Source organism: Staurois parvus, unplaced genomic scaffold, assembly GCF_062004578.1.
Source record: "Staurois parvus isolate SC_StPar_1 unplaced genomic scaffold, SC_StPar_1.0 ptg000092l, whole genome shotgun sequence".
Classification (NCBI taxonomy): domain Eukaryota; kingdom Metazoa; phylum Chordata; class Amphibia; order Anura; family Ranidae; genus Staurois; species Staurois parvus.
In genome coordinates this window covers 189,356-216,455 of record NW_028317888.1, presented here as the reverse complement: position 1 = coordinate 216,455, position 27,100 = coordinate 189,356, and the positions used below count along the sequence as shown (strand labels likewise).

Sequence of the window (27,100 nt, the reverse complement as noted above, 5' to 3'; positions counted from 1 at the left end):
ACACACACAATAGAACAATGGGATACACCATGTGGCAGTAGACAATACACACACAATAGAACAATGGGATACTCCCAGTGGCAGTAGACAATACACAGGCAATAGAACAATGGGATACACCATGTGGCAGTAGACAATACATGAACACATACATCCCATAATAGTTTGCTGGCAAGGAAGACACAATAGAACAATGGAGAAACCACATGGCAGTAAACAATGAACAACCCCCGCACCCCACCTATACATGTCTACACAATACTAGGACATTCCACCCTGTACCCCTAACAGGCACAGGGTGATTTACACATAAGAGGGATATGGGGAGCTGCAGCAGGGGTCTACCCACCACTCCAAAGGAGGCTGTGCCCCCCACCCAAAGTCACTCCCCTCACAATATTGTACATTACATACTCCTGACCCCTGCACTATATACTCTGTATTGTACATTACATACTCCTGACCCCTGCACCATATACTCTATATTGTACATTACATACTCCTGACCCCTGCACTATATACTCTGTTGTACATTACATACTCCTGACCCCTGCACTATATACTCTATGTTGAACATTACATACTCCTGACCCCTGCACTATATACTCTGTTGTACATTACATACTCCTGACCCCTGCACTATATACTCTATGTTGCACATTACATACTCCTGACCCCTGCACTATATACTCTATGTTGTACATTACATACTCCTGACCCCTGCACTATATACTCTATGCTGTACATTACATCCTCCTGACCCCGGCACTATATACTCTATGTTGTACATTACATACTCCTGACCCCTGCACTATATACTCTATGTTGTACATTACATACTCCTGATCCCTGCACTATATACTCTATGTTGTACATTACATACTCCTGACCCCTGCACTATATACTCTATGTTGTACATTCCATAGTCCTGACTTCTGCTCTCCCCCCTCCCCCACTGCTATATATACACATAATATGGATTCTCTTTTGTTCCCCCCATTTCCTCCCAGCTGGACATTTTATATCGGATGATGTGATTGGAGCACAGACTTTTACATGGTGATAATAATGTGATAACATCCTCCAACTTTGGACCCTTAAACAGAAAGTGATAATGAGGGAGGAGCCAATACCCCAATGATGGTGGTCTTCAGGATCAGTCCAGTCTTCATCTTGGTTGTTCTCCCCCATCCTCACTCTCTGACCTCTGGTGGGGCTCAGCCCCGCTGTTCTTCATGACTAAATCATGGACTAAATAAGGAAGTGCAGTACTTCTTGTGTTGGGAAGATGGCGATGAGTGATAGAGGGGGTGGGGACCCTCGTCCTATAATCCCCTCATCACTGTCCCTCCTATAAAAGGCAGTTCTGGTTGTTTCCTCACTCTCTGACTAAGGTCCATGAATAAAGAAATGAACTGGTAGGAGATCAGAGGAGCCATTTCCTAGTTCCCTTGAGGGTGGAATTGTAAGCTCCTCAGATACCAAGCTGCCTGATGTGGGCGGAGTCCTGGTTTGGGGGAACCAATCAGCTCCTGTCTAATAATCCTCTTTGTCTTTTAGTCCATGGCCGGGAGATGAGGAAAACCTCCGAGGATTGTCTCACTTTGACTCCAGACTGGAAAGTAGAAGATGAGGACATCACACAGTCTAGTCCAGGAGAAAACCCGGCTCCCTCCAATGTCCATCCGGCACCACCCAGTGTAGATGGACCATCGGATTCCTCGTATCCTGAGGAACCTCAGACTGTGCGGGACCGGGCCGGCCTTCCAACAGGGAAGAGGTTATCCTGTACTGAGTGCGGGAAGAGGTTCCATTCTACATACCATCTTAATGTGCATAATAGAACCCACACGGGAGAGAAGCCGTATTCCTGTCCTGAGTGTGGGGAATGTTTTTCACAGAAGTCCAATCTTTATAGACATCAGCAATTTCATACAGGTGAGAAGCCGTATTCCTGTCCTGACTGTGGCAAATGCTTTTCATTGAAGTCCAGCCTTTACAGACATCAGAGATCTCACACAAGGGAGAGAAGCCGTATTCCTGTCCTGACTGCGGGAAATGTTTTTCAGTGAAGTCCCATCTTTACACACATCAAAGATCTCACACTGGGGAAAAGCCATATTCTTGTCCTGAGTGTGGAAAATGTTTTTTAGATAAGTCCCATCTTTACAGACATCAGAGAACTCACATGGGGGTGAAGCCACTTTCCTGTCCTGAGTGAGGGAAATGTTCCCCACTGAAGTCCTGTCTTCCTGTACATCTGGGATTATAAAGAGGTAGACAGATCAGACAGGGGTCAGTACCCCTAGGGGATGGAATGGGGGGAGGGCTATGGCAGATGATAAGAAGGTTCCCATGTTACAAACAACCAGTGGAATTGGTAGCATTTGTAGGAAAATAAAAAATACACAAAATCCGTGTGAACAAGGTGTCAGTGAATGAACAAGGTGTTGGTGAATGGACAAGGTGTCAGTGAATGAAAGTGTTTGTTCCCCAATGCCAGAAGTGTGCCCAGCACAATAGGTGAGTTGGAAGGTTTGGTGCATGAAGAGAACTAGGATTGGATTGGTATTGCTGAATCTTGGCTTCATTCTTCACATGACTGGGCCATTCATATTCCTGGCTAGGTTCTCTTTCGGAGAGACGGGGGAAATAGGAAAGGGGGTGGTGTCTGTCTCTATGTGAGAAGTGATCTCAGAGCGAGTGTGAAAGAGGACCTAGTTGATGGAGAGTGTGATGAGGCTGAAGTATTATGGGTGGAGCTGCACATGGGGGGCGTACTACAAAGGTCATCATTGGAGTTTGTTATAGGCCTCCCAGTGTTAATGAGGAGGTGGAGACTCAGCTCCTCCCACAGATGGAAAGAGATGCAAGGACTGTCACAGTGATAATAATGGGGGATGGCAACTACCCAGAAAGTGACTGGAGTAATGGTACTGCAGGAACAGTTAAAGGGCAAAAATATATAAACCTACTACAGGACAATTTTATGGTCCAGTTCATAGAGGCCCCAACTAGGAATGATGCTCTGCTGGACTTGGTCATCTCAAACCATGCAGAGCTTATTACGAATGTCCATATAAAAGAACATCTGGGTAGCAGTGACCATAACATGATTTCATTTATTGTTAGCTGTAAACAGCGAGCACATACGAGAAAATAAAAACGCTCAACTTTAAGAGAGCTAATTTTCCGAGAGCTGCTCTCCAAGACTTAGACTGGGAGGGAATTCTGGCATCGATGAACACAAACCAGAAATGGGAGTTCTTCAAAAAGCCTGTATGTGACCACACTGCAAAATATATTCCCATGGACAACAAGTATAAAAGGCTACAAATCCAACCTATGTGGCTAACGGCCAAAGTTACAAAAGCTATAGATAATAAGAAAAGAGCTTTTATTAGATATAACAATGAAGGAACGCGATCATCGTTTACACATTACAAAGAATAGAACAGAAGATGCAAAAAGGAAATAAAGGTGCAAAAACTGAAAACAAACAACAGAAAGATATCAGGACGACCCCAAAACATTCCTCCAATATATGAATAGTAGAAAGGTCCGGTCCCAGCATGTAGGCCCTTTACAGAACCATCTAGAGGGGGGGGGACAAAGAGAAGGACAATGTATGAAATCCCTTCTTCAGCTCTGTGTATACAAAGAAGTATGGGGGGGCTCTTGTCCATAATGGGGGGTGGTACTGACACCCCCCAGATGATCCACATTGGCTCACAATTGATATGATCCAGAAATATTTAGACAGAATAAAGGTGAATAAAGCCCCTGGACCGGATGGCAGACACCCACGGGGCCTTAAAGGATTCAGCTCTGTCATCTCACAGCCATTGTTTCTCATTGTTAGGGACTCTTTAATGACTGGCATAGTACCACTGGATTGGTGTAAGGCCAATGTGGGGCCAATATTTATAAAGGGGTCAAAATATTTCCTAAGTAATTATAGAGCTGTTAGTGTCACTTCTATAGTTGGGAAGATACTGGAGAGTTTAACCCCTCCCCCTCCTGAGGTTCACCCCCCTTAATGACCACGCCTCTTTTTGCTTTTGCCGCTGCACTAGTTCAACTGATAATTGCGCGGTCATGCAATGCTGCACCCAAATGAAATTTATGTCCTTTTTTTCACACAAATAGAGCTTTCTTTCAGAGGTATTTGATCACCTGTGCGCTTTTTATTTTTTGCGCTATAAACAAAAAAAAACCAAAAATTTTGAAAAAAAAACAATATTTTTTACTTTTGGCTATAAAAAATATATAGTAAACTCAAAGTTAGTTATAAATTTAGGCCAAAATGTATTCTGCTCCATGTTTTTGCTAAAAAAAATCCCAATAAGTGTATATTGATTGCTTTGTGTGATGTTATAGTTTCTACAAACTATGGGAGAGATAATGGAATTTACACCATTTTTTACTATACAGCGCTGCACTAGTGTTACTGACAATTGCGCGGTCATGCAATACGGTACATAAATGAACATGTAACTAAACTCTTCTTTAAACATAGATGAATCTATCCCAATATACAATAAAATAAAAAAATAAATTGTAAAATAAAAATCCCAAAAAATTATATATCAAACTAAATGTCCCAAAATATAAAAGTCCAAAATGTCTCTGTAAAGATGTCTTTCCAAATTCCAAAGCAAACTCGTATCATCTTTAATCATCCAGTATGGAAATTCCAAAATTCTTTGTGAACCTCAAAAAAATAATCTTCTGATAGTGTATTACCTTTAAACTGAACATACATGTAAAATAGTGAAAGAACCGTGTATCATGCCAACTGCATACCGTGAGCTCACACGTGAAGAAACAATTCCTCTACCAATATATCAATCTCTGAATATGTAAATACACTCGTGACAAGAATCAGAAGAGTGACCATTCCAAGTCCAAACCATGAAACGTGATCACCTCCAAATAGTGAGAATGGAGAATAACCCAAATCTCTAATAGTGAGCTCTACAAACTCAATAATAGTGAACAATAAAGTGCTCTCCTCCAACTGGTGCAACAATGGATCATTCCCCTCTGGAAATAAATCCCAGGCTTTCAGGGGATAGTCGCACTCTCCAGGCTTCCTAATGTTCCTGTTGGCACTCTTCCATATTCCTCATCAGGTGAGATAGGAGACAATCAGCGCTATATAGTAACAGAAGTCAATATTTATTGAATATCTTACATTACAATTGAAGAATATCAGCTTCCAGCATTCAGAACAGCTCAGGTGTAGTCCTATGTATAGAGAACCGCATGTTCCCACTTCCAAAATGGCCACCACCACACTTCCGGTTTTGCGTGAGTTCTTCAGACGTTGCGAGTTCTTCAGACGTTGCGTGTGCTGACGCGTTTCGTCACTTCCTGGACTTTTTCACAAGGGATCAAGATGTCTGAGAGGCGGTTCTTTATATTCTGTCCCACATCAAGGGCAAGAAATCGAATCCGCCATCTTACTATATGGAAAAACGGCGGCATGTATATCTTTATTCCCATTCCCTATACGAGCACTGCAATCCCTATATGAGCACTGCAATCCCTATACGAGCACTGCAATCCCTATATGAACACTGCGATCCCTATACGAGAACTGCAATCCCTATACGAGCACTGCAATCCCTATACGAACACTGCGATCCCTATATGAACACTGCAATCCCTATACGAGAACTGCAATCCCTATACGAGCACTGCAATCCCTGTACGAACACTGCAATCCCTATACGAACACTGCAATCCCTGTACGAACACTGCAATCCCTGTACGAACACTGCAATCCCTATATGAGCACTGCAATCCCTATACGAGCACTGCAATCCCTATATGAGCACTGCAATCCCTATACGAACACTGCAATCGCTATACGAGCACTGCAATCCCTATACGAACACTGCAATCGCTATACGAGCACTGCAATCCCTATACGAACACTGCAATCCCTATACGAACACTGCAATCCCTATACGAACACTGCAATCCCTATACAAACACTGCAATCCCAATACGAGCACTGCAATCCCTATACGAACACTGCAATCCCTATACGAACACTGCAATCCCTATACGAACACTGCAATCCCTATACGAACACTGCAATCCCTATACAAACACTGCAATCCCAATACAAGCACTGCAATCCCTATATGAGCACTGCAATCCCTATACGAACACTGCAATCCCTATACGAGCACTGCAATCCCTATACGAACACTGAAATCCCTATACAAACACTGCAATCCCTATACGAGCACTGCAATCCCTGTACAAACACTGCAATCCCTATACGAACACTGCAATCCCTGTACAAACACTGCAATCCCTATATGAACACTGCAATCCCTGTACGAACACTGCAATCCCTATACGAGCACTACAATCCCTATACGAACACTGCAATCCCTATACGAGCACTGCAATCCCTATACGAGCACTGCAATCCCTATACGAACACTACAATCCCTATACGAACACTGCAATCCCTATACGAACACTATAATCCATATACAAACACTGCAATCCCTATACGAGCACTGCAATCCCTATACGAACACTACAATCCCTATACGAACACTGCAATCCCTATACGAACACTATAATCCCTATATGAACACTGCAATCCCTATACGAGCACTGCAATCCCTATACGAACACTACAATCCCTATACGAACACTGCAATCCCTATACGAACACTATAATCCCTATACGAACACTGCAATCCCTATACGAACACTGCAATCCCTATACGAACACTGCAATCCCTGTACAAACACTGCAATCCCTATACGAGCACTGCAATCCCTATATGAACACTGCAATCCCTATACGAACACTGCAATCCCTATACTAGCACTGCAATCCCTATACGAACACTGCAATCCCTATACAAACACTGCAATCCCTATACAAACACTGCAATCACACAGCATCTATACTAGAACCATATAACTGTGTACCTATACTGTAACATAAACTCCATCTTAATGACCCCCCCACTCCCCCTAACAGGTACACGCCCCCATACCTGATCTAAATCCCCATGTAATTAAAATGCTAAAAAGGATCAACATATACTGTGAATCCAACTAAATAGTAGCAATGTATATACACCCTTCTTATATAATATATAAATATATAACAGACCGATATTCAATACAATGACAATCTTATACCCCCTATGGTAATGACTCCCTCTACTGGTCAATCTATGCATTCCCAGATCAATACATTCTACATCTACTCACACACAAACTAAACCTAATCCATATCCCCCAAACTATCTCATAAAAAGTATGATAAATATGATATATAATAAAATACATTAAATAAAATATATGAATAAAATCAACCCCTAAAAAACACTAACAGTTAATATAAAATCTACCAAATACATAAACGTTTTTACTGTTTTGCATGTATGTTCAGTATAAAGGTAATACACTATCAGAAGTTTATTTTTTTGAGGTTCACAAAGAATTGTGGAATTTCCATACTGGATGATTAAAGATGATATGAGTTTGCTTTGGAATTTGGAAAGATATCTTTACAGAGACATTTTGGACATTTATTTTTTGGGACATTTAGTTTGATATATAATTTTTTGGGATATTCATTTTAATTTACAATTTATTTTATTTATTTTATTGTAAATTGTATTTATGTATTATTTTATTGTATATTGGGATAGATTCATCTATGTTTAAAGAAGAGTTTAGTTACATGTACACATACTTTCAAGGGTGAAAGTTTACTTTTCTTTTGGGTATAGTAGATATTTTTGAAGGTGATAAGGTGCGGAATTCTGTTTATTGATTATTGTGTAAGTAAATTAAATTTGCAACCTTTTTTTCACACAAATAGTTTTCCCTTAGTGGTCATTGATCACCTGTGCACTTCTTATTTTCCGCTCTATAAACAAAAAAAGACCAAAATTTTTTAATAAAAACAATATTTTCTCATTTATGTCATAACAAATATCAAAAAAATTAAATTTCATCTTAAATTTAGGCCAAGATGTATTCTGCTCCATGTTTTTGTTAAAAACATTCCCAATAAGTGTATATTGATTGCTTTGTGAAAGTTATAGCGTCTACAAACTATGGTATAGATAATGGAATTTACACAGCTTTTACTTTGACTCCTCATCACATTTCTTGAGGAGCTAAAATACCAGAGGAGTACAAACACCCCCAAATGACCCCTTTTCAGAAAGTAGACACCCTAAGCTATCTGCTGAGAGGCATATTGAGTCCATGGAAGATTTTTTTTTTTTCACAAGTTTTTGGAAATTTTTTTTTTACACAAAGTTGTAACTTAAATTATATATTTGTCACACAAGCCATGGGTATATGTGGAATTACACTCCAAAATACATTCTGCTACTTCTACCAAGTATGGGGGTACCACATGTGTGAGACTTTTTGGGAGCCTAGCCACATACAGGAGCCTGAAATCCAATGACTGCTTTGAAATCCCAAAGGTGTGGAACCTCCTCATTTCACTTCCTCACTACCTATCACAGTTTTGAAGGCCCTGAAATGTCAGGATAGCACCAGACCCCCCAAAATGACCCCTTTCTGGAAAGTAGACACCCTAAGGAATTTAAAAAGAGGCATGGTGAGTTTTTTGCTTATCTCATTTTTTTCCTACAAGGTTTTGAAATATAAAAAAAAAAGAAAAAAATTTTTTGTTTTTTTTATTCATTTTCCAAAAATATGTGGCAACAAACGAGATCTGCACAATACTCATCATGCTTATTATCAAATTCCTTGGGGTGTCTACTTTCCAAAAAGGGGTCATTTTGGGGGGTTTGGTGCTATCCTGGCATTTCAGGGCCTCCAAAACTGTGATAGGGAGTCAGGAAGTGTAATGAGGAAATAAAGCCCTTTAAAAGCCTGAAGGTGCTTATTGTATTTTGGGGTCCTGTACTTGGCTAGACTGCCAAAATGTCTCTCATATGTGGTACCCCCATACTCGGGAGAAGTAGCAGAATGTATTTTGGGGAGTAATTCCACATATACCCATGGCATGTGTGAGCAGTAAATCATTTAAGTGACAATTTTGTGTAAGAAAAAAAAAGTTTGTAATTTTTCAAAAACGTGTGATAAAAAATGATTTTGTCTATTGATTCAACATTCCACTCAGCAAATAGTTTGGGGTGTCTACTTTCCAAAAAGAGGTCATTTTTTGGGGGTGGGGGCATTCTATGCCCAGCATTAGAAGTTTATGCCACACATCACTCACTCTTCTACCCACCTGAAGACCAAGCCTTTTCTTACACTTTTTGGTCACATGAAAAAAATCTGTATTTTTTGCTAGAAAATTAATTTAAACCCCAAACATTATATATTTGTTTAAAGTAGACACCCTAGTGAATAAAATGGTGGGTGCTACAATTTTTCATGTCACAATGATTATTCAAATGCAAATTAAAAAAATACACTTTTTTTACTTTTAATGCACAAAAACACAATATGTTGGCCAATTATTTGGCAAAATATAAAAGATGATGACATGCCGAGTAAATAGATACCAAACATGACATGATTTAAAACTGCACATGCCCCGTGCAATGGTGACAAACTGCAAACATTTTTAACATCCATAGGCAACATTTTAAAAGCCTTTACAAGCCACCATTTTAGATCTACAGAGGAGGTCTAGTGTAAGAATTACTGCCCTTCATCTGACGTTCGTGGTGATACCTGACATGCATGGTGCAACCTCTGTTTACATACCAGTACAGGGTCAACACTCCTGCAAACAGGTGTGCACGTGCATGGGGGGGGCAAGGTTCTTTTTTATTATTTTGTTATTTTGATTTTTTCAATTATTTTTACACTGTCCCTTTAATTTTTTTTTAGCACTTTTAATGCTATAACAGGGAACACAAATATTCCCTATAACTTCAATGGGGAGAAATCTCGGGCCTATCAGACTCTGGATATCTCCTCTGCCCTTACATTATCTAATCAAACCAACATCGGTGATCAGATGCTTTCCCAGTTTACAAATGGCGCTGTTTATATCCTGCAAAACTGAAGTGATGAAATGCTCGTAGCTTCCGAATTCTTAGACTATAGAGATGATTGGCACCATTCTGGTCTCCAATCAGCTCTATGGTCAGCTGGCAGAAACACCGGCTGCATTCTCAGGTTCCCCTGATGGCACGGAACTGCCCGAGAAGGCCATGGAAGGCAGCGGGGGAGGGGGGGCATCATATCCTGCTGCTTGTAAAAGCAATCCTGCAGCTAATTAGCCATTAGGATTGCTTTTACATGAAAGTTGATTGCCGGCTGAAAAAAACAATAACAGGATGATGCCTGCAGCTGTAGGCATCATCCTGGTATAACCATTCAAAGTCCAGTGATGTACCAGTACATCGCTGGTCCTTGTTGGGTATATATACTATATTCTTTTTTTTATGCAGCCTGTGGACTGAATTAAAAAAGAGAAGAAATCTCTGCCAGTAAAAGTGTGTGGTATGCCCACCATTAGAATATACCGCCCTGCATCCACCCACTTCTAATGGTGGGCACACATTAGGTCACACGGTGCCACATGCGCCAGTTCCAAGATTGTACAAATGTCTAAATAGTGGCACACTTGAATAAAAATTGTCCACGTATAAGTGGTACCCCATATGGATAAATGATGACACCGAGTCCCAAACTATCTAGTCCAGCAATGGGCAAACTACGGCCCGCGGGCCGTATACGGCCCGGCGGACCTTTTAATCCGGCCTGCGGAGCTAGGCTCCTCTCACAGTCCGCCCTGAAGTCCCCAAGTCCCCCCTGTGTCAATTCACTTACCTTTGCTCTGCGCGTTCCTCTCGCCGTGTCCCGCGCCGTTCCGGTGTAGCATGAAAATCTGTCTCCTATGAGGATCTGTCCCCCTCGACGTATCTGTCCCCCTCGACACGGCGAGAGGAACGCGCGGAGCAAAGGTAAGTGAATTGACACAGGGGGGACTTGGGGACTTAATATGGGGGATGAATTAATATGGGGGATGAATTACTATGGGGGATGAATTACTATGGGGGATGAATTAATATGGGGGATGAATTACTATGGGGGATGAATTACTATGGGGGATGAATTACTATATGGGGATGAATTACTATGGGGGATGAATTACTATGGGGGATGTATTACTATATGGGGGATGAATTACTATGGGGGATGAATTACTATATGGGGGATGAATTACTATGGGGGATGAATTACTATGGGGGATGAATTACTATGGGGGATGAATTACTATATGGGGATGAATTACTATGGGGGATGAATTACTATGGGGGATGTATTACTATATGGGGGATGAATTACTATGGGGGATGAATTACTATATGGGGGATGAATTACTATGGGGGATGAATTACTATATGGGGGATGAATTACTATGGGGGATGAATTACTATGGGGGATGTATTACTATATGGGGGATGAATTACTATATGGGGGATGAATTACTATGGGGGATGAATTACTATGGGGGATGAATTACTATATGGGGGATGAATTACTATGGGGGATGAATTACTATATGGGGGATGAATTACTATGGGGGATGAATTACTATATGGAGGATGAATTACTATGGGGGATGAATTACTATATGGGGGATGAATTACTATGGGGGATGAATTACTATATGGGGGATGAATTACTATAGGGGGGATGAATTACTATATGGGGGATGAATTACTATATGGGGGATGAATTGCTATGGGGGATGAATTACTATAGGGGGGATGAATTAATATGGGGGATGAATTAATATGGGGGATGAATTACTATGGGGGATGAATTACTATATGGGGGATGAATTACTATGGGGGATGAATTACTATGGGGGATGAATTGCTATATAGGGGATGAATTACTATGGGGGATGAATTACTATATGGGGGCTGAAGTACTATGGGGGATGAATTACTATATGGGGGATGAATTACTATGGGGGAGGAATTACTATATGGGGGCTGAATTACTATAGGGGGGATGAATTACTATAGGGGGGATGAATTACTATATGGGGGATGAATTACTATGGGGGATGAATTACTATATGGGGGATGAATTACTATGGGGGATGAATTACTATAAGGGGGATTAATTACTATATGGGGGATGAATTACTATATGGGGGATGAATTACTATGGAGGATGAATTATTATATGGGGGATGAATTACTATATGGGGGATGAATTACTATGGGGGATGAATTACTATGGGGGATGAATTACTATATGGGGGATTAATTACTATGCTTACTATGGGGGAATATTACTATACTTACTATGGATGACACATACACATAATTCATCTACTCTTGGTCCGGCCCCCGGGTCCAATATATGAACCCATTGCGGCCCTCGAGTCAAAAAGTTTGCCCACCCCTGATCTAGCCACTGCTCCCCATGTAGTCTGGACATCCGGGGGGCTCCACGTGACTATCTTTTCCCTCATAAATCTGAAACTTATAAGTATAGCCTGTTGTCCTCTCACAGGTCTTCTACATCTTGACCCCATATCTGGCACGCTTGCTGGGGAGAATTGTTTGAATGCAAGGCAGCCAGAAAAATGAATCAGGGACTCATCAACGCAGATGTTTTGCTGAGTAGTATAGACATCTGCAAATTTTTGGCTAAGGTGATTTGCGAGGGGCTGAATTTTGTGGAGCCGATCAAATTCAGGGTCACCCCGAGGATGACAGAGTGTATTGTCATTGAAATGCTTAAAACACATTATACTCTCATATCTATGCCTGGCCATGGCAGCAGAGAACACGGCATATGATGAAACGGGTTTGTGGAACAATACAACCGCAATTCATTTCTTTTAGTAATGCCCATGTTAGGGGTTAGGCCCCCAAAAAATGTAAATTTGGAAACCGTATTGAGTTTCCATGCGAATGGTCTGGCAGGGTTTGAATTTGGGTTGGTGGCGATAAATTGTTGTGCATATAAATTGCTTTGATCCACAATCAACGCATACAGATATTCCATGAAAAACAGCTCCAAAAGTCAAGGGGAGGAGTTAAATTTGCTATTTCCATTCTGAATTCACCTGAATGGTTGGGCAGTGAATGGGGGAAGTACGGGTGCTGCAGAATTTGTGGGCTGTCAATCGGGATTTGCAAGCACATCTGGAAGGATACTAGCTCTATGGGCCTGTGTGCGAATTCTTGGTGGCAGCGGGACAATACTTATGCTCACCACCACACCGGCTTGTACTGGACTTATGGGACTCGCCACGTCACCAAGTCATACTGCAGTGCTAGTATTATTATTATACAGGATTTATAGAGCAAACAGCTTGCTCAGCGCTTTACAATATAAAGGGAGACAATACAGCAACAATACAGTTCAATACAAGAGGGTTAGGAGGGCCCTGATCCTGGTAGCTTACAATCTAAGAGGTATGTGAAAGACCAGGATGTACTAGGCCACTAGTGCTCGCCAGTTCACCAAAAGGTAGCGTGGCACTAGTACTGGCACTCTGCTGCATATGAGAGTCATCAAAATTTACCAGCAAGTGCTAACAGAGATCAGGCCTGATTCTGCGAACACTGCGGTTTTGTGTGCAATGTATCAAGTGATAGTGACTAGAGATGAGCGAAGTATTCAAAAATTCGATTCGGCTGATTCAGCGAATTCCAGGAAGAAATTCGATTCGATGCGAATTTATTCGCTACGAAGATGACTTATAAAAAGGGTTTCTAGGCTTCAGAGAGCCTTTATATTAGTGCAGAACACTGTACCTTTAATTTAAATGCCCTTGGAGATGAGGAAGGAGAAGGAGAAGGAGAAGGATAAGAAGAAGGAGAAGGAGAAGGATGAGAAGAAGGAGAAGGATGAGAAGAAGGAGAAGGAGAAGGATGAGAAGAAGGAGAAGGAGAAGGATGAGAAGAAGGAGAAGGAGAAGGATGAGAAGAAGGAGAAGGATGAGAAGAAGGAGAAGGAGAAGGATGAGAAGAACGAGAAGGAGAAGGATGAGAAGATGGAGAAGGAGAAGGATGAGAAGAAGGAGAAGGAGAAGGATGAGAAGAAGGAGAAGGATGAGAAGAAGGAGAAGGATGAGAAGAAGGAGAAGGATGAGAAGAAGGAGAAGGATGAGAAGAAGGATGAGAAGAAGGAGAAGGATGAGAAGAAGGATGAGAAGAAGGAGAAGGATGAGAAGAAGGAGAAGGAGAAGGATGAGAAGAAGGAGAAGGATGAGAAGAAGGAGAAGGATGAGAAGAAGGAGAAGGAGAAGCAGAAGGAGAAGGATGAGAAGAAGGAGAAGGAGAAGGATGAGAAGATGGAGAAGGAGAAGGATGAGAAGAAGGAGAAGGAGAAGGATGAGAAGAAGGAGAAGGAGAAGGATGAGAAGAAGGAGAAGGAGAAGGATGAGAAGAAGGAGAAGGATGAGAAGAAGGAGAAGGAGAAGGATGAGAAGAAGGAGAAGGATGAGAAGAAGGATGAGAAGAAGGAGAAGGATGAGAAGAAGGAGAAGGAGAAGGATGAGAAGAAGGAGAAGGATGAGAAGAAGGAGAAGGATGAGAAGAAGGACAGTTCTGTGACAGTTTCTGTCTATTTCTGACAGTTCTGGGACATTTACTCCATACAGCGGTTGAAACATTGTATCTATTTGTTTCCATAAATGGATCCATTTATGGAAACAAATAGATACAATGTTTCAACCGCTGTATGGAGTGAGTGTCCCAGAACTGTTAGAAATAGTCTATTTCTGACAGTTCTATGACATTCCCTCCATACAGCGGTTGAAACCGCTGTATGGAGTGAATGTCCCAGAACTGTCAGAAATAGTCTATTTCTGACAGTTCTGGGACACTCACTCCATACAGCGGTTGAAACATTGTATCTATTTTTTTCCATAAATGATATTCTGCAAATACACTTAGAGGAGCTCTGCAGATACACTTTTTGCCGGCTTGGAATTAATCTTATTTTCATCCTACTTCTTCTTCTTCTTCTTCATCCTCATCCTCATAAGAAGAAGAAGAGGATGAGGATGAAGAAGAAGAAGAAGAAGAAGTAGGATGAAAATAAGAATTCCAAACCGGCAAAAAGTGTATGTGCAGAGTTCCTCTATTTCTGACAGTTCTCTGACAGCTCCTTCACATGTACAGTGGTTGAAACATCTGTATCCTAAATGGAAACTAATAGATACAATGTTTCAACCGCTGTACATGTGAAGGAACTGTCTTAGAAATGTCAGAAATAGCGGAGCTCTCTGCAGGGACACTTTTGCCGGCTGATCGGGAAAATTTCGATTCGCGCACCCGAAGTAGGCAAAATTTCGGATTCGCCGCGAATCGAAATTTTTCTGAAATTCGTATCGAATTCCAGTTCGCCTGGTTCGATTCGCTCATCTCTAATAGTGACCTACTGACACTGCACTTGCTGGAGGAGAAGGGGGGGTAAGCGTAGGGGCTAAACGCAGGAGCTCAGGTCTCCTATCTCTAATAAAGGTTTTAGGTCTTAGGTCTCCTGTCTCTAACACAGGTTATAGGTCTCAGGTCACCTGTCTCTAACAAAGGTTTTAGGTCTTAGGTCTCCTGTCTCTAACACAGGTTATAGGTCTTAGGTCTCCAGTATCTAACAAAGGTTTTAGTTCTCAGGTCACCTGTCTCTAACAAAGGTTTTAGGTCTTAGGTCTCCCCTCTCAAACTAGCCATGTTTGTTTTCTTCCCAGGTATCTTCACTGCCCCAATAGAAGGCAGGTACTTCTTTAGTGCCATCTTGACTGGCTACAAAGATGAAAGGATTGAAGCTGTGCTCTCCAAATCCAACTTGGGCATTGCCAGGGTGGACTTTGAGGGCTACCAACCAGAAGGCCTGGAGAAGAAGCCCCTCATAGAAAACAAGACCACCACCAGCTCACTTGGGGTCTTCAATATTATTCTACAGCTGAGTGCGGGTGACACCGTCTGCATTGACCTGGTGACCGGAAAGTTGGCCCATTCTGATGAGCCTCTGACAGTGTTCAGTGGCATCTTCCTGTACGAGGGAGAAGTGGACTTCTAGGGGGACTTAAACTACTCAACCTGTTGATTTTTTTGTACAATAAGAAGGGCGAAACCTCTCTATGGTGAATTTTGAGTCATTTTTCTGTTGTTAATATTATCTGGGGCCAGAAGAGTAATGAGTGAGTGTCTGAGGACAATCCTGGAAGATAAGAAAATATTTACCCACCAAGGGACATCTTCCTGGATGAGGGGCCCGGCAGACATCTTGTATAAACATCCGCTCAGCAAGCCTATGAATGCACCTCACAAATCCAGCTATCCCCATTATAAACAACAGTACCAAGGCTATCCCAGCACAAAGTCACCGACACAAATTAAACAATCTTTATTGTATAAGACAAGATATATCAATGATGTGACTGGACAGACGAGTTACATGGAGTCAGTTGTGTTGTGTTTATTAAATGGGGTCAGATCAGACCTCCATCCACAATCAGAGGTGTCTGTTCCTTCACAATACATGACAATGATTTGTATCCTGGTGAATGGGTGTATGTGTGGGGGGGTGTCCGGGGTTGTGGCCAGCTTACTACTCAGGGTGTAACCATAGAGGTAGGCTGGGCCAAACAGATTTAAATTACAAATGGAGACCAAAAATTAATTGTCGATGGAGTGGTGAAGGATTAGAACTCCTGTCAGGTTTTTACTATCTGGGGCTCCTTTGAGAAATTTCCCTACGCTTCCTGTCCTCCTGACAACAATTTACCAATCAGGAAGTCAGGGAAACTCTACAAGGAATAAAAATCTGACAGGGGTCTAGTTTTCTTCTAAGCTACTAAGGTATTTTCCTTTCTTGTCCATTGAGGGACACAGGAGGCAGGTTATACTGCCGCATATGGGCAGGGTCATCTTCGCCACGCATGCTTTCAGGTGGAGCATGCTCATTGATGTCCACAGACCAGGTGGAGTTTGCAGTCATGTGAAAAGTCAAACACTAAGGCAGTTCCCCGACTTGGAGATGAACCTTCACTGAGTGAGGTAATTAAAGCACAAAGTTCCTCTGAAAAGTGACTTGTCTCATGATACTACATGCTGTATCTTGTATGTTGTATTAGGAGGGACGTGCTGAGCCTGTGCCCACTCCACCAGTCCAGTGTACCTCTGTTACCTCACTCCCAGTAACAGAATGGAGTTCCACCATGCACCTAGCATGGACCTCATGCATGCTCCTTCCTTCCCGTACCTCATGACCAGGACATAGATCTCTGTAATGTGGGTTTGGATCTTCTTTCCATTGGATGCCGGCCGCTAGAGAGGGAGCCAGACAATGAGCCCCTCGCTACCAGAGGACATGCCATCTTACCAGGTACCACACCTAACAATTGGCTGCTTGTAGCTTGTTCCTTCACTTGGTTACCCATAGCAACTATACTCCTCTCCTGGTCTTGCTGAGTTAACCCTTTTATAACAATGTTACTTTATAACCCACAGTGCGATACACACCCGTGTTCTTTAGATGCACCAGAACCAACATTATTCACCCCTTTGAATACCTTCAGACCAGGATCCTTCACTGAATGGGTTGCAGTGTACAGTTCAATATGAATAACATCTTTCCCCTAGCTATAACTATAGTAGTGTGGCTGCCCAGGCATACCTCTGTGAGGCAAGAGTCCATGGCATTGTTCATGGCTTGATGTCTCCAAAAGTCCCAGTGTCTTCAATGTGCTGCAGGGCTTGCACCAAATACCCGGGAACTGAGTTACAATAGGATTGGACACGAGCAAACACAAAACCTATAAGCCAGTCCTTGTGTAACCCCTTCTGCTCCCAGCAAGCTTCAGTTATTTGCTATTATCTTAAGTGGTTGGATGCTTCAGCTCTGAAGAAAAAAGTCTACTTTTTTTTTGCTAGCTTTCTAACTTTGTGGACTTTTCTTCTTGGTGACATCAGTGACGCTACACTAATGGAGTTTTCTTTCTTGTTGACAACAATCAAGGTTCCTTGGTTAGCTCAATCAAGGTTCCTTGGTGACATCAATCAATCAAGTATTCTTGGTGATACCAATCAAGGTTCCTTGGTGGCATCAATCAAGGTTTCTTGGTGACATCAGTCAAGTTTCCTTGGTGACCTCAATCAAGTTTCCTTGGTGACATCAGTCAATCAAGGTTTCTTGGTGACATCAATCAGTCTATCAAGGTTCTTTGGTGAACTCAGATGATCTCGATCAGCTATACTGATCAGTTTTTTCTCAGCACTAGCTTGTGAAGCTGGACCCTCCTGGACTGTACATGTAAGACTAGCCTGGAATGTAACCTTTGGGAACTGGGCTTTTCATTGTGGTGCTCTCCAGGCCAGGGTGTACTGTGTTAGTTAGCTGAGGAGTGCTTTTGGGTCCAGAGCTGTCCTGCAGTCACAGGTGCGACCCTGTCTTTGAAGACTCACTTAGTGAGCAGAGCCAGTTGTGATGAAGCATTGGGAAACTCCATGATGGCCACCATTTTAAATTTCCTGCCACTTTTTAACAGGGTAAGAGTTAAGGCCGAGGAATTGAGTGCTGATGACATTCACTGGGTGGAGCTTTGACTTCTCTTTCTCTCTATTCAACTTGGAGAAAGTATCATTCTGCCGTTGCTCTTGAAGCATCATGTGGATCTCCCTGCCTACACTTACTTGGTCACCCCCGGCCACGTGAAACCCTCAGCCCAAGCTGCCTGGTTTTATGAGACTTAAAACATTGCCTCACATTAGGCCTAGTTGAATTACCACTGTGCAAACACAACATGTCTTCACTAAGACAGCCAGGAATGTCCCACTGCCAAGGATGAACTCAGCTTATAGTCCTAGAGTGCTTCCTTCCCAGAAGGAATTGACACCTGTAATTCAGAACCTTGGACCCCTATTGTCACTGGATCATCTTTATTGCAGTCTACCAAAGCTCTCTAGTGTGTGGCCAAGGTATCCCCCATGTCTGCAGGGACCTCAGTCTCCACTTTGGACTTTCTGGCTGTTTTTGTTCAGATATCGATGGTTGGGGACATTGAAATCTCCTGAAGTGGACACAGATATACCGGGGATGTTTCAAACCTTATAGATGTACTACCCATCAACTGGAGAATCAGCCTCTTGTTCCAGGCCTTGGGCTTTTTAAAGGTCACTGTTGGGCAAGGTTGCTCATTTCCTTTAGGGCAGGAGTGTCAAACTGGCGGCCCTCCAGCTGTTGCAAAACTACAAGTCCCATCATGCTTCTGCCTTTGGGAGTCATGCTTGTAACTGTCAATCTTGCAATGCCTCATGGGACAAGATGTTTGGCAACAGTTGGAGGGTCACCAGTTTGACACCTGTGCTTTAGGGTTTTAATTCCTCCCTTTATAAGTCAGGATCATTCTCCCTCCCTCATCTTTCAGGGTGTGTAGGGTGCCAATGGATTACACTCATAATTTAGACTCCCTTTTTCAATTGTAACTCAGTCCTTGTCATCAACCCCTCATGCCTGGGAGACTAAACGTGGGGTGAAACATCCAAATGGTCTCTCTAGACCAAGTACTTCCAGATATTACCTATCTGCCTTTTTGTCTGAAAGGGGCAGTTTATTCCCTTCACCATGAAAGTCTTCACTTGCAGGGGTGTCCCCATGTCTGGGGATCCAATCTGTTTCCTGAGAACAGTTCCTGTCTCATCAAGCATCCCCTCCATGACTTGGTACTCTGACCTGAGCTCCACTGGAAATCCCTCACGTGTTGAAGAGTCTTCCCCTATGGAAAGGTCTGGGAGTTTTCCCTGTGGCAGGTCTAGTGGCCCAGTCCCTATGCTGTACTGCACTGAGAGTGTTACGTTTCACTATGCTGTCCTCCTTGGAGATAAGAATTTACCGTCTGGTTCTCTTCTGATTAAGTACCTGAAAGCTGTTGATTTCCCACCTGGCAGGAAGATTTAATTGCTGGATGGCCCTGTGCTCTCCACATTGTCAGCATTATTGCTGCTAGTTCCCCCAGCAGGTAGGGAGTCGGCCTGGAGAGATTTGTGGGACCTGGTCACTGGAGGTTAAGTTCTCATTTGATGACCGATGTGCAGTTCCTCCAGACTCCTTCCCTTGCTCCTGTTCCTAATCAGGTAGACAATCTAGGATCCCTTCCCCCTTCCCCTCTCCTCAGCTGAGGATGCTTTGTTGGACCATGCTCCCTGATTAGTTGTTGGCAGTTTTGCTTAGAGGCAATGATGGGTGTTTAGGCACATGGGTCCCTGTGCATCCTTATGACCTGCTGGTGTTTTGTGCACCATATGAGTTGCTCTCTATATCTTCTCTTTGCTTACCCCTGTGGAGGTGTCTTGGCACTTTCTCCTCTTCCAATCAAGCCCTTAGGTACCCTTATGGTTCTTTCCTACCAGCCTTCAAGAGCTGGCTGGCTGTCTAATATGAAGAATGGGACATTCTGGATAGTCTGTCTCTCTCTCTTTGATATGAAGGACGGGACATTCTGGGTAGTCTGTCTCTCTCTGACAGGAAGGACGGGACATTCTGGGTAGTCTGTCTTGGTCTCTAATATGAAGGACGGGACATTCTGGATAGTCTGTCTCTCTCTGATATGAAGGACGGGACATTCTGGGTAGTCTGACTCTCTCTAATAGGAACGATGGGAGATTCTGGATAGTCTGTCTTGGTCTCTGATATGAAGGACGGGACATTCTGGGATGTCTCTCTCTCTCTCTGATATGAAGGACGGGACATTCTGGGTAGTCTGTCTCTCTCTGATAGGAAGGACGGGACATTCTGGGTAGTCTGTCTCTCTCTGATAGGAAGGACGGGACATTCTGGGTAGTCTGTATCGGTCTCTGATATGAAGGATGGGAGATTCTGGGTAGTCTATCTCGGTCTCTGATATGAAGGATGGGACATTCTGGGTAGTCTGTCTCGGTCTCTGATATGAAGGACGGGACATTCTGGGTAGTCTGTATCGGTCTCTGATATGAAGGACGGGACACTCTGGCTAGTCTGTCTCTTTCTGATATGAAGGATGGGACATTCTGGGTAGTCTGTCTCTCTCTGATATGAAGGACGGGACATTCTGGGTAGTCTGTCTCTTTCTGATATGAAGGACGGGACATTCTGGGTAGTCTGTCTCTCTCTGATATGAAGGTCGGGACATTCTGGGTAGTCTGTCTCGGTCTCTGATATGAAGGATGGGACATTCCGGGTAGTCTGTCCCCTCTGATATGAAGGATGGGACATTCTGGGTAGTCTGTCTCTCTCTGATATGAAGGACAGGACATTCTGGGTAGTCTCTCTCTCTCTGATATAAGAGGTAGTCTGTCTGAATTTGGAGGTTTCTGTTTTATTATGTATACCTTTGTTGTTATCTCTGTTTCTTTAAGACTTTTCTATCTGTAGTAAAAAAACTTTTTTAAACAGTTGGTTGCATAAGAGTTAGGTTTATTGTTTCTTACTTTTTTTTAGTTGTTTTTGCACTTCCCTGATATCTCTGTAAGGTAATACAATGCAGGAATGGTTATTAGGGGACATTTCTCGGGGCTGCAGTTCCTCTGAACTCCACAAGATGGTGATCTCATTTTTACCCAGAAAGGACTTCTCTATGGAATACAGACAGGAAGTGATGTCAGGTACAGACAGGAAGTGATGTCTGGAACACACAGGAAGTCATCTGGAAAAAAAAAACAGGCTGTGCCATGCGGTGTGAAGGATATTGGAGACATTGGTGAACATGGCAGCAGAGGGGGTAATAAGATGTTATGTTCTATTTATACCCAGTAACCCCCCTTCATGTCCGTCCTCTTCCTCCGTAGTCACTGTGACGTCTTTTATCTCCAGCAGATAATACACACATGTTGATGATACAAATCAATATTTAGAAGGACACAAGGACCTCTACAAGTACGTCATGATGGACAATCAGCCGCCCCTCACATCACCGGGTAAGAGGAGACTTTATTGTAAAGGAGAGAGCAGTACGGAGGATCCACCTAGATCCCCCATCATCTGATAAACACATAGAAACAATGGATTCAGTCAGTGTGTGTGTTTCCTACAGATGGATCCAGTCATGGGAACCCACCAGAGAGATGTCCCCGTCCTCTGTATTCCCGGGATTCCACACAGGAAGGTCACACCATCCCTCACCATCATCAGGTAGATGATGACAATTATTGGTAGTTGTGATTTATACACAGCATGTTTGTTACAATGAATGTTTTATTATATCTTTCAGAGTGGAATCCTCGGGGATGATAATATTGATGTTAAAGAAGAGTATAAAGAGGAGGATGAGGAGTATGGAGTGATGGAGGAGTTTTCAGAAGGACATAAGGATATGATGGAGCCACCTAATACCAGGAACCCATCAGAGAGATGTCCCCGTCCTCTGTATTCCCGGGATTCCACACAGGAAGATCACACCATCCCTCCACATTATTATTATTATTATTATTACTACGAGTTTATATAGCGCCAAAGGGTTTGCTCAGCGCTGTACAATAGGGGGGGACAATACATGGCACAGTACAACAAAGACAGACAGCGTACGAGGGGTAAGAGGGCCCTACTCTTACGAGCTTACAATCTAGGAGGGAGGGGGTAAAGGTACAGTAGGAAGTGGCTGGGGGGGATGAAGTGGTAGGAGGAATGAGGGAGGATGGCCGTTAGGTGAGGGTGGGGTAGGCTTCCCTGAAGAGATGGGTTTTGAGGGAGCGCCTGAATGTGAATAGAGAAGGCGACAGTCTGATGGATTGGGGCAGTGAGTTCCAGAGGATGGGGGAGGACCTGGAGAAGTCCTGCAGTCGTGCATGGGAGGAGGAGACCAGGGAGCAGGATAGAAGGAGGTCCTGTGAGGAGCGAAGGGTACGGGTAGGGTGGTACCTGGTGATCAGATTGGTGAGGTAGTCAGGGGCAGTGTTGTGAACGGCTTTGTAGGTCAGGGTAAGGAGTTTAAATTTGATGCGTTGGGCAATCGGGAGCCAGTGGAGGGAGAGGCAGAGGGGGGTGGCAGAGGTGGAGCGGGTGGTAAGGTGGATGAGTCTGGCAGCTGAGTTCAGGATGGTCTGGAGCGGGGAGAGCCTGCACTTGGGTAGGCCAGTGAGGAGGGAGTTGCAGTAGTCAAGGCGTGAGATGATGAGGGAGTGTTAGGAGGGAACATTACAAGGTTGGTGGGAGGGAGAATCTAGAACATGGACTTGTGGAGATAATATGTGGATTTTTCATGTTAGCTTATATTTTTATATGTGAAATTTCTCATTTTCTTGATTTAGGATGAATATATAAAAGTTGAGGTGAAAGCAGAAGAAGAAGAGGCGTATGTGAGGGATGATCAGCAGTCTATGGAGGAGGATGGAATAACGGGGACATTTATAGAGGAGGACACTCCTACAGAGATCAGCACAGGTGGGTCATGAACACTAAATCCATTCCTCCACCTATACTGCTCACTGATTGGTCCAGAGTAGAGTCAACATTTGGCAATATCAGTCTGTACGACACAATTTATATATCTAGACTGGATTTTTTGGAGATTCTGGGGTTCAGCTGGCAGCAAAATGTTGATTTTCACCATTAGCGTTAACCTAGCCACCTGGGACATGTACTTTGGGTCTTTGGCCCCATATCTGGTTCTAGTAAGATCTCTGACAGAGCATTTCTCCCAGGGTTCCTTGCTCTGTGGTCTGCTGGCTGTGCCGGGTGGAGGGATATGTCTGTAGTGTCTCAGACCCAAGTCACTGAGTGCAGTCTCAGGAGATGGGAGGCAGCGGTGTGGGATCTCTGCAACTTGTCTACAGAAAATATTTAAGCTTCCACTGATTACTGAATACCAATATTATGAGTCCTGACCCTTACACTGTATAATTTATATTGTACATTACATCCTCCTGACCCCTGCACTATATACTCTATGTTGTACATTACATACTCCTGACCCCTGCACTATATACTCTGTTGTACATTACATACTCCTGACCCCTGCACTATATACTCTATGTTGTACATTACATACTCCTGACCCCTGCACTATATACACTGTGTTGTACATTACATACTCCTGACCCCTGCACTATATACTCTATGTTGTACATTACATACTCCTGACCCCTGCACTATATACTCTATGTTGTACATTACATACTCCTGACCCCTGCACTACATACTCTATGTTGTACATTACATCCTCCTGACCCCTGCACTATATACTCTATGTTGTACATTACATACTCCTGACCCCTGCACTATATACTCTATGTTGTACATTACATACTCCTGACCCCTGCACTATATACTCTATGTTGTACATTACATATTCCTGACCCCTGCACTATATACTCTGTTGTACATTACATACTCCTGACCCCTGCACTATATACTCTATGTTGTACATTACATCCTCCTGACCCCTGCACTATATACTCTGTTGTACATTACATACTCCTGACCCCTGCACTATATACTCTATGTTGTACATTACATACTCCTGACCCCTGCACTATATACTCTATGTTGTACATTACATACTCCTGACCCCTGCACTATATACTCTATGTTGTACATTCCACAGTCCTGACTTCTGCTCTCCCCCCTCCCCCCACTGCTATATATACACATAATATGGATTCTCTTTTGTTCCCCCCATTTCCTCCCAGCTGGACATTTTATATTGAATGATGTGATTGGAGCACAGACTTTTACATGGTGGTAATAATGTGATAACATCCTCCAACTTTGGACCCTTAAACAGAAAGTGATAATGAGGGAGGAGTCAATACCCCAATGATGGTGGTCTTCAGGATCAGTCCAGTCTTCATCTTGGTTGTTCTCCCCCCATCCTCACTCTCTGACCTCTGGTGGGGCTCAGCCCCGCTGTTCTTCATGTCTAAATCATGGACTAAATAAGGAAGTGCAGTACTTCTTGTGTTGGGAAGATGGCGATGAGTGATAGAGGGGGTGGGGACCCTCGTCCTATAATCCCCTCATCACTGTCCCTCCTATAAAAGACAGTTCTGGTTGTTTCCTCACTCTCTGACTAAGGTCCATGAATAAAGAAATGACCTGGTAGTAGATCAGAGGAGCCATTTCCTAGTTCCCTTGAGGGTGGAATTGTAAACTCCTCAGAGACCAAGCTGCCTGATGTGGGCGGAGTCCTGGTTTGGGGGAACCAATCAGCTCCTGTCTAGTAATCCTCTTTGTCTTTGTATTTTAGTCCATGGCCGGGAGATGAGGAAAACCTCCGAGGATTGTCTCACTTTGTCTCCAGACTGGAAAGTAGAAGATGAGGACATCACACAGTATAGTCCAGGAGAAAACCCGGCTCCCTCCAATGTCCATCCGGCACCACCCAGTGTAGATGGACCATCGGATTCCTCGTATCCTGAGGAACCTCAGACTGTGCGGGACCGGGCCGGCCTTCCAACAGGGAGGAGCTTCTCCTGTACTGAGTGCGGGAAATGTTTCCACTATAAATCCAAATTTAATGTGCATAAAAGATCTCACACAGGGGAGAAGCCTTATTCCTGTACTGAGTGCGGGAAATGTTTTTCAGCGAAGTCCAGGCTTTACACACATCAGAGATCTCGCACAGGGGAGAAGCCGTATTCCTGTACTGAGTGCGGGAAATGTTTTTCTCAAAAATCCAGTCTTAACAAACATCAGAGATCTCACACAGGGGAGAAGCCGTATTCCTGTCCTGAGTGCGGGAAATGTTTTGCACAAAAATACAGTCTTAACAAACATCAGAGATCTCACACGGGGGAGAAGCCGTATTCCTGTCCTGAGTGCGGGAAATGTTATTCTTTGAAATACCATCTTTACATACACCAGAAATCTCATACGGGGGAGAAGCCGTATTCCTGTATTGAGTGCGGGAAAAGTTTTTCAGTGAAGTCCTTTCTTTACACACATCAGAGATCTCACACAGGGGAGAAGCCGTATTCTTGTCCTGAGTGCGGGAAATGTTATTCAGTGAAGTCCGATCTTTACATACACCAGAAATCTCACACGGGGGAGAAGCCGTATTCCTGTCCTGAGTGCGGGAAATGTTTTTCAGTGAAGTCCTGGCTTTACACACATCAGAGATCTCACACGGGAGAGAAGCCATATTCTTGTCCTGAGTGCGGGAAAAGTTTTTCAAGGAAGTCCTTTCTTTACAGACATCAAAGATCTCACACGGGGGAGAAGCCGTATTCCTGTCCTGAGTGCAGGAAATGCTTTTCAGATAAGTGCAGTCTTCATGAACATCAGAGATCTCACACAGGGGAGAAGCCGTACTCTTGTCCTGAGTGCGGGAAATGTTTTTCACGGAAGTCTAGTCTTCACACACATCAGAGATCTCACACGGGGGAAAAGCCGTATTCCTGTCCTGAGTGCGGGAAACGTTTTTCAGAGAAATCCAATCTTCATAAACATGAGAGATCTCACACAGGGGAAAAGCCATATTCCTGTCCTGAGTGCGGAAAATGTTTTTCAGTGAAGTGCAATCTTAACAAACATCAGAGATCTCACACAGGAGAGAAGTTGTATTCCTGTGCTGAGTGCGGTAAATGTTTTTCACAGACCTCCAGTCTTTACAGACATCAGAGATTACACATGAGGGAGAAGCCACTTTCCTGTCGTGAGTGAGGGAAATGTTCCTCACTGAAGTCCTGTCTTCCTGTACATTAGGGGTCCCACACAGCCCTGGAGGTGTATTAGTGCCTTGAGTGCGGGAAATGTCTTCTAGATGAATGTTGCTGGACATCCCATCTCTCATGTGGGGAAGAAGCACACCCTGATATACACCTCAGATATACTCCATGGCTGATCTTCATCATGGAAGGAACAGTTCCTATGGAGATCCGAGGTCCCCAAAGACATGGATGAAGTGTGGGACCGGGTTGGCCATTGATGGCAGAAGATGTTTTCAATGTATTTTCCATGAATGGAAGACATTCCAGCAGCTCAGATGTGATCCTAATAACATTGGTTCCCCCATTCACACAGGAGGAATGGACATGAACTCTCACTGAGGGAATTGCTATACAAACATTCTATGAATAGACCCCCAAATGTCAGGAGACGTTTCTATAAAGACGGGAAGTATGGAGCAGAGAAATGAAGAGACCTCCCAGCAATGTTATTA

The 27,100-nt window shown here is 43.3% G+C and overlaps 1 pseudogene; it reads left to right on the top strand.

The window, feature by feature from the left end:
• Positions 1–1,469: 1,469 nt before the first annotated feature.
• LOC149468091 (uncharacterized) lies at positions 1,470–26,601 on the top strand (annotated as a pseudogene).
• Positions 26,602–27,100: the final 499 nt, after the last annotated feature.